General features: G+C 45.9%; 1 pseudogene; it reads left to right on the top strand.

The window, feature by feature from the left end:
• The first annotated feature begins 15383 nt into the window (after positions 1-15383).
• LOC124719142 lies at positions 15384-15501 on the top strand (annotated as a pseudogene).
• Positions 15502-20817: the final 5316 nt, after the last annotated feature.

The raw sequence follows: 20817 nt of genomic DNA, 5'->3' as shown, positions 1-20817 counted from the left end.
ATTGTACAATCGATTCATTTGACTTGGTATCATACGTGGCCTCTTCTGAATGTAAGTCCCGATCGGTCACTAAATGGAAACAACTGTGAAAATCCAATGAAACTTTTCTCAGATGTGTTGGGTAGTGTCTGTAGTGTGCCCGTCGTTTGCGTCACGTTTCTTCCTTTCAGTTCTGAGAGAACAGTGAGCACGTAAAGAAACATAGGAAAAAGAGTCTCCCACCCAGTGTGGTGAGCGATTTCGCCTGATGCCATGCAGCCCACATAACACACCTGTCATGCGGTTGCTTCTTCACGACAGTTCTCGGCCGCGCCGTGCAGGGGCAATGGAGATGCTCCTGCGACTTTTCGATGGAAATTATTTGCTCACGAAAAATACAACCCGTAATTGGCTGCCCCTGAGTTTCATCTCAGCTCACACGAACTATGGGCTACGAAGACAACATTTTGCCACAGACAACAAGTTATAGAGCAGCGTAGAGTACTGACGGAAAGCACAGGCGGCGGCCTGTATGACGAAGGTATGGGAAAGTTGGACAATTACTAGGATAAATGTCTAAGTCAGAGCGGTGACTATGTAGAGAAGTAGCTGGGAGGTGTGACTATTGCAAATAAAACATTTTTGATTTTCGCAGTGGTTTCCATTTTGAGGCCGATCGGAACTTACTTTCCGAACAACGCTCGTATTTTTGCTTGTTTTCAACCATGTGCAGAAATAGCGATGCCCATACGAAATGTCGGCGTAAACCTGCGTTTTATTTTGGTTCTGAGGTACTCTTTCTGATCAGCAAATCCCAACTGCGTGCTGGTTCACCGTTATGCATGGGTATATAAGTTTAGCTGAGTTTTTTGAGGAATTTTTGCTCTACCTCAGCGACGCACCACAAGGACACAATGGCGCGAGGGACACGCTAAATAACTACACGAACGCCCAATGACTTACGTGACTCAGTTGACGTGTGCCGATGTCGAAGCAGACATTCCCGCCAAATTTCCGGTGAGGCGTGTTGCAGAGTATCTATGTAGATCTAGATGAAAATTAGCTTGCCACATTACGGGGAGGAAAGAGGGGGTAGGACGTCAAACGCGCCGACTTGGAGAAGGAGATGCTCCACGAGACATTTTAATTTCCACTGTCTATTCTTTTACAAATAAATTCATAAAACTTTGTCAGCATGACCAGGAACGATTGAGGATTCACGTTTATAGCAGTGGAAGTTCAAAAACATAACAATATAAATTTTTTTACGTGTTAAATTTTATCATTTTTTTCCTCTTACTATTGGCTGCATTTGTTGCAATAGGTACACTCTTCGTCAGATGTATGAGAGATTCTTCGATGAATTTTGCACAGCATACAAACCATACTTACAGGTGTATGAAACTCTAGAATTTAATTTAATTTAAGAAAAAAACGAATGAGCTGATACATTTTAAGCTTCTTGGCTAGAAAATGTTATAGTTAATTACCTCAATTTTTACAACAGTTTTTAATAGATGTGGAAAATTCTAGAGTTTCATACACCTGTAAGTATGGTTTGCGTGCTGTGCAAAATTCATCGTAGAATCTCTCTTACTTATGAAGGAAAGTGTACCTGTAACAACGAATGCAAGCAATATTAACTGAAAAAATGATGAAATGTCACAAGGAAAAAAAAATATTTTGTTATGTTTCATACACCTGTAAGTATGGTTTGCGTGCTGTGCAAAATTCATCGTAGAATCTCTCTTACTCATGAAGGAAAGTGTACCTGTAACAACGAATGTAAGCAATATTAACTGAAAAAATGATGAAATGTCACAAGGAAAAAAAATTTTGTTATGGTTTTTAACTTCCATTGCTATGAGTGTGAATCCTGAATCCTTCCTGGTCATGCTGACGCCAAATTTTTATGAATTTATTTGTAAAAATATAAACGGCTGTAACTGAAGTGTCCTGTGGTGCCTCTCCTGCTCCAAGTCGACCTGTTTTACGTCCTACCCCCTTAAGAAAAATAACGGACGATAGGAAGGAGGGTCTGGGCTGATTCCATCACCGAGAAACTTGTTTATCTAAATGTACAACTGTACTCTGGAAGCCACCTTCCGGTGTGTGGCGGAGTTTTCTTTCTGTACCACTGCCATTACCAACCTTTCCTTTTCCAGTCAAAAACGATTCGTTAGTAAGCCTCAGTATGAAATCTCTCTCTCTCTGATTTTGCCTTCACGATCTTTTTGCGAGATACACATGGATGGAATCAATATATTGTGTTGTATTGTATGTGAACCGGGGACCTAGAAACGACGGAGAGGTTCCGTCCCCGCCGCAGCCGCAGCGGTCCACAACCCCACGACGACTACCGCAGTCCACTTCACCCCTCCGCCGCCCCATACGGAACCCAGTGTTATTGTGTGGTTCGGCCCCCGGTGGACCCCCCAGGGAACGTCTCACACCAGACGAGTGTAACCCCTATGTTTGCGTGGTAGAGTAATGGTGGTGTACGCGTACATGGAGAACTTGTTTCCGCACCAATCGCCGACATAGTGTAACTGAAGCAGAATAAGGGGAACCAGCCCGTATTCGCTGAGGCAGATGGAAAACCGCCTAAAAACCATCCACAGACTGGCCGGTTCACCGGACCTCGACACAAATCGGCCGGGCGGATTCGTGCCGGGGACCAGGCGCTCCTTCCCAGTCCCTAAAGCCGTGCGTTAGACTGCACGGCCAACCGGGCGGGCCAATCAATATATTAGTTCACCCGTCTAGCGACGTACGTTGCCGCAATTTCAGCACTGAACAATGCCGCTATGCTGCCTTGTTTTGTATCGTATGCCCTGCACTTGGTTGAGCATCTTTGTGACGCTTTCGCTCTTACTAAATGAATTTGTGAAGAAACACACAGCTCTTCTTTGGATCTTCCCTATTTCATCTACGGAGTGGTCAGAAACAATTTGAAAAACTTCCAAGGGCGCTGTAAGGTAGGTTGCGTTAAGAAATAATTGTACAACAACAACAAAAATCCTATACGTTGGCGATGTTTCCGAGTTAATTATCATCGAAGTTAGCCAGCTAGGTAGTTGCGTGTGGACATTCAAGGTTCCTGCCAGAGACGGTATCCTCGAATGTGTGCTTCGTTTGGGTTCCTGAAATAGAAAAAGAGAGCGATACAAAAATTGGACGTGGGACGGTAGTAAGAACGCGATCCAAAGGCTGAGCATTCTCGTGCGCTATCGTCTACGCTGGGAGAACAGCAGATAATAATTCTATCTGACGGGCCGCTTGAATTTGCGCCCCCAATGGCCTGATTGTCTAACCTCAATGCTAACGACGGAAACGTTGAAATGTATTGAATTTTTGTCTTAACAATCATATCTCAGCACATCCCACCCTGCAACACCCTTACAAGCATTTCAGACTGTTTCTGATCACCCTGTATAAATCATATCTGATACGGATCCCGAACTGAAGAGCAATATTCAAGAACTGGTCGAACAAGGGCTTTGTTAGGTAGCTATATCTCGGTGGACTACACTTCCTGGCTATTCTTCCAATGAATCTCTGTCTAGCGCCTACCTTATTGGCGAGTTGTTTTGTGTGGTGGCTACATCTTTTTACTCCTGGGTGTATAATGGATGTGACTGCTTCCAGAGATTGTTCTGCAAGCGTGTTATCATGCAGCAATGTGTCTTTCGGCCTTTTAATGTACTTTTGAGAAAAACAGTGGTAGCTATATGGAAAGGGGCTAATATATAATATGTACAAGAACCAAGACGGAATTATAAGAGTTGAAGACCAAGAACGAAGTTCTCGGATTAAAATGGATATAAGATAGGTACAAAAAGTTTGTAAAACAGTCACGTAGTCATCTGCCCTACTCTTCACGCAATGCATTGAAAAGCAATGAAGGAATGAAAGAAACGTTCAAGAGTGGGATTAAAATTCAGGTTGAAAGGATATACACTCCTGGAAATTGAAATAAGAACACCGTGAATTCATTGTCCCAGGAAGGGGAAACTTTATTGACACATTCCTGGGGTCAGATACATCACATGATCACACTGACAGAACCACAGGCACATAGACACAGGCAACAGAGCATGCACAATGTCGGCACTAGTACAGTGTATATCCACCTTTCGAAGCAATGCAGGCTGCTATTCTCCCATGGAGACGATCGTAGAGATGCTGGATGTAGTCCTGTGGAACGGCTTGCCATGCCATTTCCACCTGGCGCCTCAGTTGGACCAGCGTTCGTGCTGGACGTGCAGACCGCGTGAGACGACGCTTCATCCAGTCCCAAACATGCTCAATGGGGGACAGATCCGGAGATCTTGCTGGCCAGGGTAGTTGACTTACACCTTCTAGAGCACGTTGGGTGGCACGGGATACATGCGGACGTGCATTGTCCTGTTGGAACAGCAAGTTCCCTTGCCGGTCTAGGAATGGTAGAACGATGGTTTCGATGACGGTTTGGATGTACCGTGCACTATTCAGTGTCCCCTCGACGATCACCAGTGGTGTACGGCCAGTGTAGGAGATCGCTCCCCACACCATGATGCCGGGTGTTGGCCCTGTGTGCCTCGGTCGTATGCAGTCCTGATTGTGGCGCTCACCTGCATGGCGCCAAACACGCATACGACCATCATTGGCACCAAGGCAGAAGCGACTCTCATTGCTGAAGACGACACGTCTCCATTCGTCCCTCCATTCACGCCTGTCGCGACACCACTGGAGGCGGGCTGCACGATGTTGGGGCGTGAGCGGAAGACGGCCTAACGGTGTGCGGGACCGTAGCCCAGCTTCATGGAGACGGTTGCGAATGGTCCTCGCCGATACCCCAGGAGCAACAGTGTCCCTAATTTGCTGGGAAGTGGCGGTGCGGTCCCCTACGGCACTGCGTATGATCCTACGGTCTTGGCGTGCATCCGTGCGTCGCTGCGGTCCGGTCCCAGGTCGACGGGCACGTGCACCTTCCGCCGACCACTGGCGACAACATCGATGTACTGTGGAGACCTCACGCCCCACGTGTTGAGCAATTCGGCGGTACGTCCACCCGGCCTCCCGCATGCCCACTATACGCCCTCGCTCAAAGTCCGTCAACTGCACATACGGTTCACGTCCACGCTGTCGCGGCATGCTACCAGTGTTAAAGACTGCGATGGAGCTCCGTATGCCACGGCAAACTGGCTGACACTGACGGCGGCGGTGCACAAATGCTGCGCAGCTAGCGCCATTCGACGGCCAACACCGCGGTTCCTGGTGTGTCCGCTGTGCCGTGCGTGTGATCATTGCTTGTACAGCCCTCTCGCAGTGTCCGGAGCAAGTATGGTGGGTCTGATACACCGGTGTCAATGTGTTCTTTTTTCCATTTCCAGGAGTGTATGAAAAGAAATCCACTACTGTACAGCTACACTATTGATGACAAACAGCTGGAGACAGCGTCTGCCGTAAAATATCTAGGCGTAACTATCCAGAGCGACCTTAAGTGGGATGACCATATATAACAGATAGAGGGAAAAGCAGGCACCAGACTCGGATTCTTTGGAAGAATCTTGAGGAAATGTAACCCGCGAAAGAAGTAGCTTATAAGGCGCTTGTTCGTCCGATTCTTGAGTGTTGTTCACCCAGCTGGGATCCCTATCAGGTAGGGCTGATTAGGAAGGTAGAGAAGATCCAACGAAGAGCGGCGCGGTTCGTTACGGGATCGTTTAGCTGGCGAGAGAGCGTTACGGAGATGCTAAACAACCTCCACTGGCAGACGTTACAAGAGAGACGTCGTGCATCACAGAGAGCTTTAAAACTGAAATTTCGGGACAGCAGTTTTTAGTAGGAGTCAGACAACATATTACTTCCCCCCACATACATCTGGCGTATTGACCACGAGGAGAAAATTCGAGAAATTAGAGCCAATATAGAGGCTTACCGACAATCATTCTTCCCACGCACTATTCGCGAGTGGAGCGGGGTTGGAGGGATCAGATAGTAGTGCCGAAAGTACCCTCCGCCACAAACCATTAGGTGGCTTGTAGATATCAATGGTAAGATTCGCTGATGACATTGCTATCATCACTCAAAGTGAAGAAGAACTGAAGGATCCTTTGGATGGAATGAGTAGTTTAATGAGTACGAAACATAACAGTAAATCTAGAAAGATGAAAATAATGAGAAGTAGCAGAAATGAGAACAGCGACAGACTTAACATCGGGTTTGATGGCCACGAAGTAGATGAAGTTAAGGAATTCTGCTACCTAGGCAGCAAACTAACCAGTGACGTACGGAGAAAGGAGGACATCAAAAGTAGACTAGTAATGGCAAAAAGGTCGTTCTGGGCCAATAGAAGCCTACTAGTAACAAACATAGACTCTAACTTGAGGAATAAATTTCTGAGAATGTACGTTTGGAGCACATCGTTGTATGGTAGTGAAAGGCGGACTGTGGGAAAACTGGGAAAGCAGAGAATTGAAGCATTTGAGATGTGGTGCTACAGAAGAATATTGAAAATTAGGTGGACTGATGAGGTAAGGGATGAGGAGGTTCTCAGCAGAACGGACGAGGAAAGGAATATGTGGAAAACACTGGTAAGGAGAAGGGACAGGGTGATAGGACATCTGTCAAGACATGAGGGAATGACTTTCAAGGTACTAGAGGGAACTGTAGAGGGCAAAAGCTGTAGAGGAAGGCGGAGACTGGAATACATCCAGTAAATAACTGCAGACGTAGGTTGCACGTGCTACTCTGGATTAAGAGGTTGGCACAGGAGAGAGGAATTCCTGGCGGGCAGCATGAAACCCTCAGAAGACTGATGGCTCGGAAAAGAAATGTCCTTTACGTTACGTTTCTTTATGTTGAGCATCGAATGTGAAATCCTGCGAAAAGTGTCCATTCTCTGCAGCTTTTGTGGCATTTCGTAACAACTTTCTAGCTTCCCTCCAGGGATTCCCGTTCGAGTTCCCCTTGTTGTTGTTGTGGTCTTCAGTCCTGAGACTGGTTTGATGCAGCTCTCCATGTTACTCTATCCTGTGCAAGCTTCTTCGTCGCCCAGTACCTACTGCAGCCTACATCCTTCTGAATCTGCTTAATGTATTCATCTCTTGGTCTCCCTCTACGATTTTTAACCTCCACACTGCCCTCCAATGCTAAATTTCTGATCCCTTGACGCCTCAGAACATGTCCTACCAACCGATCCCTTCTTATTGTCAAGCTGCGCCACAAACTCCTCTTCTCCCCAGTCGTATTCAATACCTCCTCATTAGTTATGTGATCTACCCATCTAATCTTGAGCATTCTTCTGTAGCACCACACTTCGAAAGCTTCTATTCTCTTCTTGTCCAAACTATTTATCGTCCATGTTTCACTTGCATACATGGATACGCTCCATACAAATGCTTTCAGAGACTACTTCCTGACGCTTAAATGTATACTCGATGTTAACAAATTTTTCTTCTTCAGAAACGCTTTCCTTGCCATTGCCAGTCTACATTTTATATCCTCTCTACTTCGACCATCATCAGTTATTTTGCTCCCCAAATAGCAAAACTCATTTACTACTTTAAGTGTCTCATTTCCTAATCTAATTCCCTCAGCATCACCCGACTTAATTCGACTAGATTCGGCACGGGCATCTGTACCGCTGAGGCACGCAAGCCTCCCCACCAACCGCAAGCTCCATGGTTCATAGGTGGGAGGGGAGGTCCCCTTACATTTACATTATTCGAACCTACTGGTAACAAAATCTAGCAGCCTGCTTCTAAAGTGCTTCTAAATTTCCTTCAATCCGATCTGGTACGGATCCCAAACACTCGAGTAGTGCTCAAGAATAGGTCGCAGCAGCGTCCTATATGCGTTGTCCGTCACAGGTGAATCACGATTTCCTAAAATTCTCCCGATAAACTGAAGCCGACCATTGGCCTTCCCTACTACAATTCTCATATGCTCGTTTCATTTGATATCGGTTTGCAACGTTACGCCCAGATATTTAAACGACTTGACTGCGTCTAGCAGGACACTAGTAATACTGTATCGCTACATTACGAGTTTGTTGTTCCAACTCATCCGCATCAACCTATATTTTTTCACATTTAGGGCTAGCTACCATTCATCACACCAACTGGAAAGTTTGTCTAACTCGTCTTGTATCTTCCTACAGTCACTCAACTTCGACACCTTACCGTACGCGACGGTGGTATCAGCAAACAGCCGCATTTTGTTGCCCGCCCTGGCCATAAAATCGTTTATGTACACTGCTGGCCACCGTAAATGCAACACCAAGAAAGACAAGAGGTAGCACAACAAAATTTATTTTGTAGATAACATGTTGACCAAGTATCAAATGATTACGTTTACAGACGTCTGTGACATGTGGTTCCTGCCAGAATCAGTAGCCAGAGTAGCCGCCATTGTTGGAGATCACCGCTGCCACACGTCTCGGCATTGAGTCAAAGAGACGTTGGATGTGTTCCTGGGGTACAGCAGCCCAAGCAGGTTCCACACGTTGCCAAAGATCATCTGGTGTGGCAGCTGGGGATGTAATCTGGGTCACTCGTTGAGCAACCATGGACCACATGTTTTCTATCGGCGAAAGATCCGGAGAGCGAGCCGGCCAGGGAAGCACTTCAATCTGGTTATTGACGAAGAACCTTTGGACAATGCGTGCCACGTGTGGTCGCGCATTATCCTGTTGAAATATGGCTGTGGCCGAGCCCTGAAGGTAAGGAAGGACAACTGGCTCCAGCGCCTCGGATATGTAGCGCCGGCTATTTAAAGTACCGGCAATGCGTACTAGAGGTGTGCGAGAGTAATATCCAATACCACTCCATACCATAATACCCGGTGCAAGACCAGCGTGGCGGTGCATAATGCAGCTGTCCAGCATCCTCTCTCCACGGCGTCTCCACACTCGAATCCGACCATCGTGGTGCTGCAGACAGAAGCGTGCCTCGTCAAGAAAGACAACGTCATTCCATTCTGCCGTCCACATCCGTCTGTCATCACACCATTGGCGACGGAGACGTATGTGGTTCTGCGTCAATGGTAGACGAAGCAATGGACGTCTTGCGGACAGACCACTCTGCTGTAAACGGCGTCGAATGGTACGCGCAGACACTGGATGATGCGTTACAGACGCAATGTGCTGTGCTAGGGTTCGGGATGTCACTGAGCGATCCGTCACTGCCATGCGCACAATTTGCCTATCAGCACGTGCAGTGGTGCACCGAGGTGAATGCGATCGACCACGTCGGTCCGTCGTACCCTCCTGCATCCAACGGTCACATATCCGCGTTACAGTTGTTTGGTTTCGTCCAACACGACTAGCGATTTCTCTGTATGATAATCCACAATATCGGTAAGCCACTATCCTTCCTCTGTCGAACTCGGATACTTGATCAAACGATGTTCGCTGTCGTCTACGAGGCATAACTGATCGCCTTGTGAAACAACCACAAGGCAAACACACGTGCCGAACGTACACTCGTCGAAATCGCCAAGCCTTAAATGGCGCTATGAGGTGGCGCGCGTGATGTGCGTCTGCGCTGAAATTCTAATCAGTTGCATATCTCATCGCTGCAAACCCATGGTGTAAATTTCACTCGATTCGGATGCTTCCTTCAGGGCGTTGCATTTACGGTGGCCAGCAGTGTATATAGAAAACAACAGCGGCCCTATCACACTTGCCTGGCGCACTCCTGACAATACTCTTGTCTCCCACCAACGCTGGCCATTGAGGACAACGTACTGCGTTCTATTACGCAAAAAGTCTTCGACCCACTCACGTATCTGTGAACGTATTCCATATGTTCGTACCTTCGTTACAGCCTGCAATGGGGCACCGTGTCAAATGCTTTCCGAAAATCTAAAAATATGGAATCTGCCTGTTGCCCTTCATCCAGAGTTCGCAGTATATCATGTGAGAAAAGGGCAAGATGAGTTTCGCACGAGCTCTCTTGGGGTACGCCCGAAGATTTCTCTCCGCTGAGAACGACGTTTTCAGAAATTCTTCAGCGCAGTTACACAGTTGGTCTGATATTTAGTATGCTGGTATTTTGTTCATTAGGCGGCAGTGTGGAACTGTATTGACGCCTTCTGAGATTTAGGAATACGGTATCTACCTGTTCGTCTGTATCTACTGTTTTCTGGATCTCGTGGACGAGTAGAGGGAGATGGGTTCCACGAACGTTTTCATTGGAGTCCATGTTTATTCCTGCAGAGGAGAATATCGATATCCGTGAACGTCATGTACGTATGCTGTTTAGGTTTTTATGTTGGTAATGCCACGTAGCGCTCTGTATGAAAATCCCTGACTGCGCTGTGTGCAGTCTGTGGCTGGTTCAAAATGGTTCAAATGGCTCTGAGCACTATGGGACTTAACATCTGAGGTTATCAGTCCCCTAGAACTTAGAACTAATTAAACCTAACTAGCCTAAGGACATCACACACATCCATGCCCGAGGCAGGATTCGAACCTGCGACCGTAGCGGTCGCTCGGTTCCAGACTGTAGCGCCTAGAACCTCTCGGTCACCCCGGCCGGCTGTGGCTGGTTGGACTCATTGTTGGAATATTCGCTTGTGTAGTGTTGGGCAGTTGCATGTGAACAGCGCGTAGCGTTGTGCAGTTGGAGGAGAGCCGCCAGCAGTGGTAGATGTGGAGAGAAAGATGTCGGAGTTTTGAGAGGTTACTACAAGCGGACGATATGGATGTTTCTCTCGCAGAAAAAGGAAATTTGTTTAATTGCACATCATATATATATATATATATATATATATATATATATATGTATATATATATATATATATAAAACGACTTTTTAACACTGTTAAGGTAAATACATTGTTTGTTCTCTATCAAAATCTTTCATATGCTAACTAAGGCTATCAGTAGTTAGTGCCTTCAGTAGTTAGAATCCTTTATTTAGCTGGCGGTATTGGCGCTCGCTGTATTGCTGTAGTTCGAGTAACGAAGATTTCTAGATTTCTGTGAGGTAAGTGATTCATGAAAGGTATAGGTTATTTTTAGTCAGTGCCATTCTTTTGTAGGGATTATTGAAAGTCAGTTTGCGTTGCGCTACAAATATTATGTGTCAGTTTAGTGATGATCGGAATAAGTAAAGAGAGAACTGTCTGAGTACGTTGTGTGTTACTCAGCTGTTTCTGTATCAAATAACGTATGAGTTTTTCCAGCACTGTCATTCCTAATTTTTCTAAGGGGACGTTTCAGTCATAACACGCGAAAATAAAGTATATCCCAAAATTCTACAACAGACGGACATCAGAGTCACAGGCCTACAGTTTTCTACGCCTGTTCGACTGCTCTTCTTGAAAACGGGAAGATATGTGTTTTCTCCCAATCACTAGGAAGTCTTCGCTTCGCTAGAAACTTACAGTACACTTCTTCTTGAAGAGGGACAAGTTTTTTGCATACTCTATGTAGAATAGTGTTGGTATTCCATTAGGTCCAGTGGCCTTTTGTCTGTTGACTGATTTAACTTGTGTTTCTATACCATGGTCAGTTATTACGATATCTGTCATTTTGATATTTGTACGACAATTTAGAGGAGGAACAACTGTGCGATCTTGCTCAGCGAAACAGTTTCGCAAAAAGCGGTTTAGTACTTCGGCCTTCTCTGTATTATCCACTGTTTGCGTGACATTACGGTCACACAGTGCCAGGACAGATGGCTTCCGTCGTTTCACTGATATAACGTTGGACCAAAAAGTTCTTAGGATTTTCTGTGAGGCCGGCCGGTGTGGCCAAGCTGTTCTAGGCGCTTCAGTCTGAAACAGCGCGACCGCTACGGTCGCAGGTTCGAATCCTGCCTCGGGCATGGATGCGTGTGCTGTCCTTAGGTTTAAGTAGTTCTAAGTTCTAGGGGGCTGATAACCTCAGATGTTAAGTCCCATAGTGCTCAGAGCCATTTTAACCAATTTTTTTCTATTAAGTCGAGAGACAAAGTTTTAATACCAAATTTGCTGAATGCTTCACCTATGGATTGCCTTGCTCTGATTGTGTCTTCCTCCAGTTTCCAATTGTCTGTGATGCTTTGGCTACGTTTCAATTTGCAGCGGAGCTCTCTCTGATTTAGTAGCAGCTTTCTGAACTTCCCTTTTCCCCCCTTTCGAAGCGCTAATCCGTAGTTAATTCGCGCACCTGATTCCGGCCTGTTTAAACACTGCACACTCAAAGGCTGCCGCAGTATTAGTAATCACCCTAAGCCGGACGAGCCGGCGTAATTCACACAGTGCTCTTTTTCCATCGCCCTCGACGGCGTGGCAGACAAAAGAAAATAATTACCAGTAATTTGAATAATGGAGACGTGGAGTCGCTCACGAAAAACGCTGCTTGTTTCATAGTTCCTGCCTGTGTCTCCTCTCTCCCTCCTCCCCCACTCCCTCCCCCCCTCTACCTGCAGCCAAATACCTCTTTATTAACTCCCCCCCTTCCACCCCCCCCTCCCAATCCCCTGCCGCAGCAAGAGAGGGTCATTTGCTGATAAGCATCCGACATCACGCCAGCTATTTTGCCACGACAGCGTTCCGTCTAATTTTTTTCACTCTGCCCTGGCACTGTTGTTACTTTATTCTTCTATTTTTTTTTGCTATTATTTTCGTGTTACTCTGGTTCGCATGCTGTCGGACTTCCCTCGGCGCCGCATTTTCTCCCACGCATTTGTTCCCGTTGATCTTTAATCTGGCAGTCGCTGATCATTACTTGGAAGTGGACTAATTGTATATAAAAAGGTCAGTGCGCACGAACAAGCACCCCTCCCCCCCCCCCCCCCCACACACACACAAAGACATATACATCAAGGCTTCCAGAATCAACCTAGTACACGCGAAATATTAATTATTCTAAGCGACCGTACCACTACTGGCGTGTTTTTCCCCCTCACAGTCATATCTACAGATACTTGACAAGGTAGCACGTGCCATCTAAAATCATATAGTGCACTTGGGAAACTGTGTTTGCACTCCGGGGGCAACACAACCAACTCTCCACGGCCACTAATGGGCTACGGAATGGTATTGACCATTAAGAGCAGAAGTCCACGTACACGTTGTCTGAGTAGGAAACGTGCCGGCCGCTGTGGCCGAGCGGTTCTAGACGCTTCAGTTTGGAACCACGCGGCTGCTACGGTCGCAGGTTTGAATCCTGCCTCGAGCAAGGATACGTGTGTTGTCCTTAGGTAAGTTAGGTTCAAGTAGTCCTAAGTCTAGGGGGCTGATGACCTCAGATCGTAAGTCCCATAGCGCTTAGAGCCATTTGAACCATTTGAGTAGGAAACGTAAATACAGGTTATTTACACTAATGAGCCAAAACATTGTGATCACTGCCCACCGCGAAGTTGAATGCCTTCAGGTAGTCTTGCGGGCATGTGACGCTGTAAAGAATGAATGTAGGCGGAAGAGAGACGAATAGCCATTACAGCGAAGATACGGTCCGCAAATGCAGACAGCCACTGACATAGGCGGTTTTGACAAAGGTCACATTGTTGAGGCGCTGCAGAGGGAAACAAGAATGTTTGAAACGGCGATGCTGGTCGTCTGTCGGCGAACCTAAGGAAAGTGGCTGAAGGATGGTGGAACAAGGCGAAGGGCGTATGGTACTGGATGACCACGATTCCGTAATTCTGGATTTCCGGAAGGCTTTCGACTCTGAACCACACAAGCGGCTCGTACTGAAATTGCGTGCTTATGCAATATCGTCTCAGTTATGTGATTGGATTTCTGATTTCCTGTCAGAGAGGTCACAGTTCGTAGTAATTGACGGAAAGTCATCGAGTAAAAGTGATTTCTGGCGTTCCCCAAGGTAGTGTTACAGGCCCTTTGCTGTTCCATATCTATATAAACGATTTTGGAGACAATCTGAGCAGGCGTCTACGGTTGTTTGCAGATGACGCTGTCGTTTACAGACTAATAAAGTCATCAGAAGATCAAAACAAACCGCAAAACGATTTAGAAAAGATATCAGAATGGCGCTAAAAGTGGCAGTTGACCCTAAATAACGAAAAGTGTGAGGTCATCCACATGAATGCTAAAAAGGAATCTGTTAAACTTCGATTACATGATAAATAAGTTGGGTTGTTTTGGGGAAGGAGACCAGACAGCGAGGTCATCGGTCTCATCGGGTTAGGGAAGGAAGTCGGCCGTGCCCTTTCAAAGGAACCATCCCGGTATTTGCCTGGAGCGATTTAGGGAAATCACGGAAAACCTAAATCAGGATGGCCGGACGCGGGATTGAACCGTCGTCCTCCCGATTGCGAGTCCAGTATCTAACCACTGCGCCACCTCGCTCGGTAATAAATAAGTCTAATCTAAAAGCCGTAAATTCAACTAAATACCCAGGAATTACAATTACGAACAACTTAGATTGGAAGGAACACATAGAACATGTTGTGCGGAAGGCTAACCAAAGACTGCGTTTTATTGGCAGGACGCTTAGAAAATGTAAAAGACCTACTAAGGAGACTGCCTACACTACGCTTGTCCGTCCTCTTTTAGAATACTGATGTGCGGTGTGGGATCCTTACCAGACAGGACTGACGGAGTACATCGAAAAAGTTCAAAGAAACGCAGCACGTTTTGTATTAGCGCGAAATATGGGAGAGTGTGTCACTGAAATGATATAGGATTTGGTGTGGACATCATTAAAAGAAAGGCGTTTTTCGTTGCGACAGAATATTCTCACGAAATTCCAATTACCAGCTTTCTCCTCCTAACGCGAAAATATTTTGTTGTCACCGACCAACATAGGTAGGAACGATCACTACGATAAAATAAGGGAAATTAGAGCTCGTACTGAAAAATGTAGGTGTTCATTCTTTCCGCGCGCTATACGAGATTGGAATAATAGAGAATAGTGAAGGTGGTTCGATGAATCCTCTGTCAGGCACTTGAATGTGATTTGCAGATTATCCATGTAGATGTAGATGTCTCACAGCAAAACGTAGAGGTCGGACGATTCACCACTTTGTAATCCAGAGTAGGCAGTGACAGAGTACGATGCTGTTGCAGGCAACAGTTTCGCAGCACACCATTCTGACGTCATTGTTGAACACAGAGCTCCACATCACACTACCCCTACGTGCTCCTGTTGACCCAGCGACCCAGCGACATAGTCACCTATGATTGCAGAGGGCATAGCATCACTGCATTTTCACCGTGGGTCAATAGAAACATGTCGCCTGTTGAATGAACCGCATTTCTTGCTACACCAGGTCGATGATTGGGTCCTTACACTCCGTCATCCAGGCGAACGGTTTCTTGAAACGTGCATCATGCCACAGATGCAGGCCGGTGAGGGCAGGATTATGCCATGCGGTACACTGAATTGGACTTCCGTGGGATCTGTGGTGGTAATCGAAGGCATCATGAAGACAGTAAACATTATTGACGACCACTTACATCTTTTCGCCAACAGCCTTGCCGCAGTGGTAACACCGGTTCCCGTCAGATCACCAAAGTTAAGCGCTGTCGGGCTGGGCTAGCACTTGAATGGGTGACCATCCGGTCTGCCGAGCGCTGTCGGCAAGCGGCGTGCACTCAGCCCTTCTGAGGCAAACTGAGGAGCTACTTGACTGAGAAGTAGCGGCTCCAGTCTCGTTAACTGACATACAGCCGGGGGAGCGGTGTGCTGACCCTACATATACGCAGCCAGTGACGCCTGTGGTCTGAGGATGACACGGCGGGCGGTCAGTACCTTTGGGCTTTCATGGCCTGTGCGGGAGGAGTTTTACTTACATCTTTTCATGCCTGAAGTCTCCCCCTACAGCGGTGACATCTTCCAGTAGGATAATTGTCCGTGTTGGAAGGTCAGAAACGTGCTACAGTGGATTGAGTGGCGTTATAGTGAATTCACATTGACGTCTTGGACAGCAATTGTTCCTGATCTGTACCCATTGGAACACATATCGGCAGGTTGCCCATAAACCACCATTCCGTAATTTGCGGATATTGCTTGAATACTACTGGTGATTCTGAACAAAAAAAAAAAAAATTCTAATAAACATTTGCCCTTTTGTTAACCGTCTGCTACCCGCAGACGGGTAAACCAATGAAAACAGCTAGTAACGGGAAAGGTGCAGGTGACGGTAAATTAACTCTCTGCCGTCCGGTGACACCACAGTGGTGTCGTGTGCATAGTATCGCTCAGTGGCCAAAAACCAAAGAAAGGAACAACAAACTTAATGTGCAAGCCTTGTGGAGTTGCGTTACATCTTGGAGACTGTTTTGCTGCAAATTATATGAAACACAAATACCAAAGACAATGTGAAACGCCCTCCTTAAGTCCGCAGCGCAGAATAGAAAGTTGGAATTGTGGAAAGGGGCCAAAAGGGGCTGTAAGTTACACTCAAACACATATAACTTTATTTACTCGTCCAAACAATACAGCAGAAATTTTTGGAATTTAGTTATCAACTGAATATGCCACACTATCTTAAGCCTTAAGGGCACAACCACTTAAATTTAAAAACGGCTGAAAGCCATTAACTTAAAATTCAGACTCAAAGCAGAATATTTAAAAGGCAGAAGGCCTCACGTAACTAAGTTCTATAACTTGGCTGAAGGTCCAACAAATCTAACACATGAAAAGCAAACAAGTTTAATTTAAAGACGGTTGAAGGCCCATGATTTAACACCGCAGGTAAAATTAATTTAAAAAAACACAAGGCAGAAGGCCTTATCTTCAATTAGGCTGAAGGCCCCACACAGCCTGATACTTGAAAGACGAGAACTTTAAATTAAAAACAGCTGAAGGCCGATTACTCAAAACGACTAAAATAATTTTTAGTAGGCAGAAGGCCCGAAGCTTTATCTTTAAACAATATTTTACACAGGCTGAAGGCTCATACAGTCTAAGATTTAACAAGTAAGGAACTTAAATTTTAAAGTGGTTGAAGGCCCATTATTGAAAGACAGAACTACAATAAATTTTCAAAAGGCAGAAGGCCCAAAGCTTTATCCTTACATAATTTTAAAAGGGAGGCTGAAGACCCAAACAGTGCGAGACGTGACAAGTAAGGAACTTTCAATTTTAAAACGGCTGAAGACCCATTATTTAAAACGCAACTAAAAGCATACAAATTCAAACCATCGGCTATAAGCCATTAAAATACACAGTCAAACACCAATAAGAAAAGGCAGTACAGCCAGCGGCGCTGAGAAGTTTCTGGGGGTTTAGGAAAGACAGGTAGTCGGCCCATCTATATCCGATCCGCCGGCAACCCAACTAAGAGACAGCCAATGGACCCACCGACAAGACGACTTGATTTCCACCCGACCAGTATACGAGGAACTCCAAAGCCAAAAAGGTAAAAGGCGTAGCCGCCGACAACCAAGTATGCATAAGCTGTCAAAACTACACACACGTGTTGGACAGCGACAACACGGTGAGGAAAGGACACTGCCTGAATTTTAAGTCAGAGGCCAGGGCAGGTAACTGGAACGCTAACACAAGGCGGAAAATTCCGTCGGTGCACTTGAATTTCAAATAACCAAAATACAGTTAACATCCAACGGATGGTGGCCAAACTTCCGCCAACTCGAACACTCGCTGTTGCTCACGGGAATACCCCCAACAGCCAACCATGAAAACCAACGGCACAATCTGAGCGGACTGGCTTCGGTAATTAAATCACTACTCAACTTTGATGTGGGTCGGTGAGCCACGAACCTCGTAGCAATGGGAACAGCTCCCACACACTCCGACACTGCGTAGAGACCGCCAGCGGGCCCGGCCCACTGCGCCGCGCGAAGATTTCCTGGCTGATCCACACCAACCGACCGATTGCCGCACACCGGCCAGCCGGAAACTATAAGCACCAGACCAAAGATAGTACAAGGTGCCAATATCGATACACACCGCTGCTGCCACACGTAGAAAGAGGAAGAACCACGGCATAACCGCAATAACCGCGGGAAACCAAACGCAGACTAACAGTCAAGGTTAAAACCAACGCATAAGCAGGGGTCAGCACGCCTCACAATGCAAATAAACAATTATACGAAAGAAAAAAAAATTTGTATTTATTTACGTATGTATGGCTTCGAAATTTCATGAAAGTAGGGGAACACGGTTGAGAACTTATGAGAACTAACGAATTAGCGCTGTCGTCTCCAAGCGAATAAATTTGTACGAGACGCGCGGACGGCAAACTGTTAAGATACTGTTATGTTATGGTTTCTTTAATTGTTTACGTTTCCTCACAGAAGATGTTCAAACAGTCCACTGTCAACTTCAATGCACGTTGCTGCTCTTGCAGACAGGTGTTGTGTCGCCGATCGGAGCTCAGGTTTGCATTACTTTACCTGGGCACAAACATGTACCAGTTGTACCGGTATGAAATGAGCATTTTTTTTGTGAAAATTTAACGCTAATTTTGAATTGAAAAGTAAAAACATTTCATTCAAAGTACTGACCATTGCTTTCTATACATTTTGACCACCGTTCTGGCAATTTGTAGACACCACGCCAATAGAGATGTTCGTCTTTTGCAGCTAACCTATCAGACATCCAATTTTCGACTTCTTCGTAGGAATCGAAGTGTTCCTCAGCCAATGCGTGTCCCATTGATGAAAACAAATGGTAGTCGGAAGGGGCCAAGTCTGGTGAACACGGCGGGTGGGGTAGCAGCTCCCAGCCAAGTGTTTTGATTGTATCCTGAACCAGTTTTGCTTTGTGTGCAGGTGCATTGAAGTGTAAATAAATTACGTTGCCATGTCTTCTGGCCCATTCTGCTCTTTTTTCGATCAATGCAAAGTTCAAATTGATCATTTGTTGTCTGTAGCGAAGAGTATTCACAGTTTCACCGGGTTTTAGAAGCTCATGATACACCACACCTTTCTGATCCCACCTAACACAGAGCATTGTCTTCTTGCCGAATCGATCTGGTTTTGCAGTCGATGTTGATGGTTGTCCCGGATTAACCCATGATTTTTCCCGTTTAGGATTCTTAAAATAAATCCACTTTTCATCGTCAGTAACAATTCGATGCAAAATTTTCTTTCACGTCTTTGAAGCAAAATTTGATAAAGGTTTTTCGGTTTTCCATCTGTCTTTCATTCAATTCACGTGGCACCCATTTTCCACACTTTTGGATCTTTCCTATAGCTTTCAAACGGTCAGAAATTGTTTGTTGTGCAACATTTAACATTGCTGCCATTTGCTTCTGACTCAAAGTATCATCTTCATCCAATATTGCTTGCAATTCGGCGTCTTAGAACTTTTTTGGTGGTCTTCCACGCTCTTCATTTCTTACATCAAAATCATTATTTCTGAACCGTTGAAACCATCTTTTGCATGTTGCTTCTGATAGAGCATGATCACCATATGCCTCGACAAGCATTCGTTGCGACTCTGCAGCACTTTTTTTTTTTCAAATGAAAACAAAAAATTAATGCTTTCCGCAAATCATCACTTTCTGGTACAAATTCGACATTGTTAACACGATGAAAACATGATGTTGTTTGTTCCATACTAAATACTAAATATCTTTGATAGATGTCATACCAACCAAACAGCAACAACAAAATTAAGGCTCGTTCACAACAAATGTTCCCTATCGACACATTTGTATCTTAACGCTCATTTCATGCCGGTGCACCTGGTGAAATACGAGCGAGAAGTTCCCCTCTTTGGTCCACTCTGCGCTTGTAGACGTCGCTCATCAGCCAACCCCACAAACAGTAATCCAATGGGGTAGCATCGGATGACTTCGGTGGCCAAGCAATGACTTCACGGCGACCGATCGAACGACGAGGATACGTAGTGTTGAGATACTGTGTCAATGGCCGTACTAAATGTGTAGGAGCTCCATCATGCTGACAGTACATACGAGCTCGTGTTGCCAAAGGGATATCCTCCACGTATTCTGGTAACAAATGGTTCAAATGACTCTGAGCACTACGCGACTTAACGTCTGAGGTCATCAGTCCCCTAAAACTACTTAAACCTAACCTAAAGACATCACACACATCCATGCCCGAGGCAGGATTCGAACCTGCGACCGTAGCTGTCGCGCATTTCCAGACTGAAGCGCCTATAACCGCTCGGCCACAACGGCCGGCATTGTGGTAACACATCTTGAAGGAACTCAAGGCAGTAAGACGGTTATCTAAAACAACTGGACCGATGACTTGGTCATCAATAATACCGCACCGCGCGTTGACTGAGAAACGTCGTCCAAAATTCGATTCCACAGTAGCGTGCACATTTTCATTCGCCCATACATGAGAGATGCGCGTGTTGTTGATTCCGTTGCGGGTAAATGTTGACTCGTCAGTGAACAGAATACGTTGAATTAATCGCTCATTGGCAATGATCCACTAACAGAATTCTTGCCGGGTGCCAGCATCTCGTTCACGCAAATGTTGTACACTCTGCCGAAAGGGACACAGACCGTGCTCGTGTACTTTGCGTATCACTCATGTTTGTGGAATACCAAAAATAGTTCAAATGGCTCTGAGCACTATGGGACTTAACATCTGACGTCATCAGTCCCCTAGAACTTTGAAGTACTTAAACCTAAGTAACCTAAGGACTGAAGCACCTAGAACCGCTCGGCCTTGTGGAATATCAACTTGGGCAGCAATTCTTCTAGAGCTAGTAGTAGGGTTGCGTTCCACTACTTGAAGAATGTTCTCAACTTCATTCAGAGTTTGTTGTACTGGACGTTCAGAGACAACATTTACGCTGGGAAGCGTACCACGCTCACGCAAACCGTGAAACACCATGGTGAACACCCTGCTATCTGGCACTCTGCGATTCGGAAATCTTTGTTGGCATTGTCGCACAGCAGCTGTAGAATTCCCATTGGACAAACCATAGACAAACATCATGTCGCCGGC

Source organism: Schistocerca piceifrons, chromosome 10 (genome assembly GCF_021461385.2).
Source record: "Schistocerca piceifrons isolate TAMUIC-IGC-003096 chromosome 10, iqSchPice1.1, whole genome shotgun sequence".
Taxonomy (NCBI): Eukaryota; Metazoa; Arthropoda; class Insecta; order Orthoptera; family Acrididae; genus Schistocerca; species Schistocerca piceifrons.
This window is presented reverse-complemented; position numbering and strand designations above follow the sequence as displayed.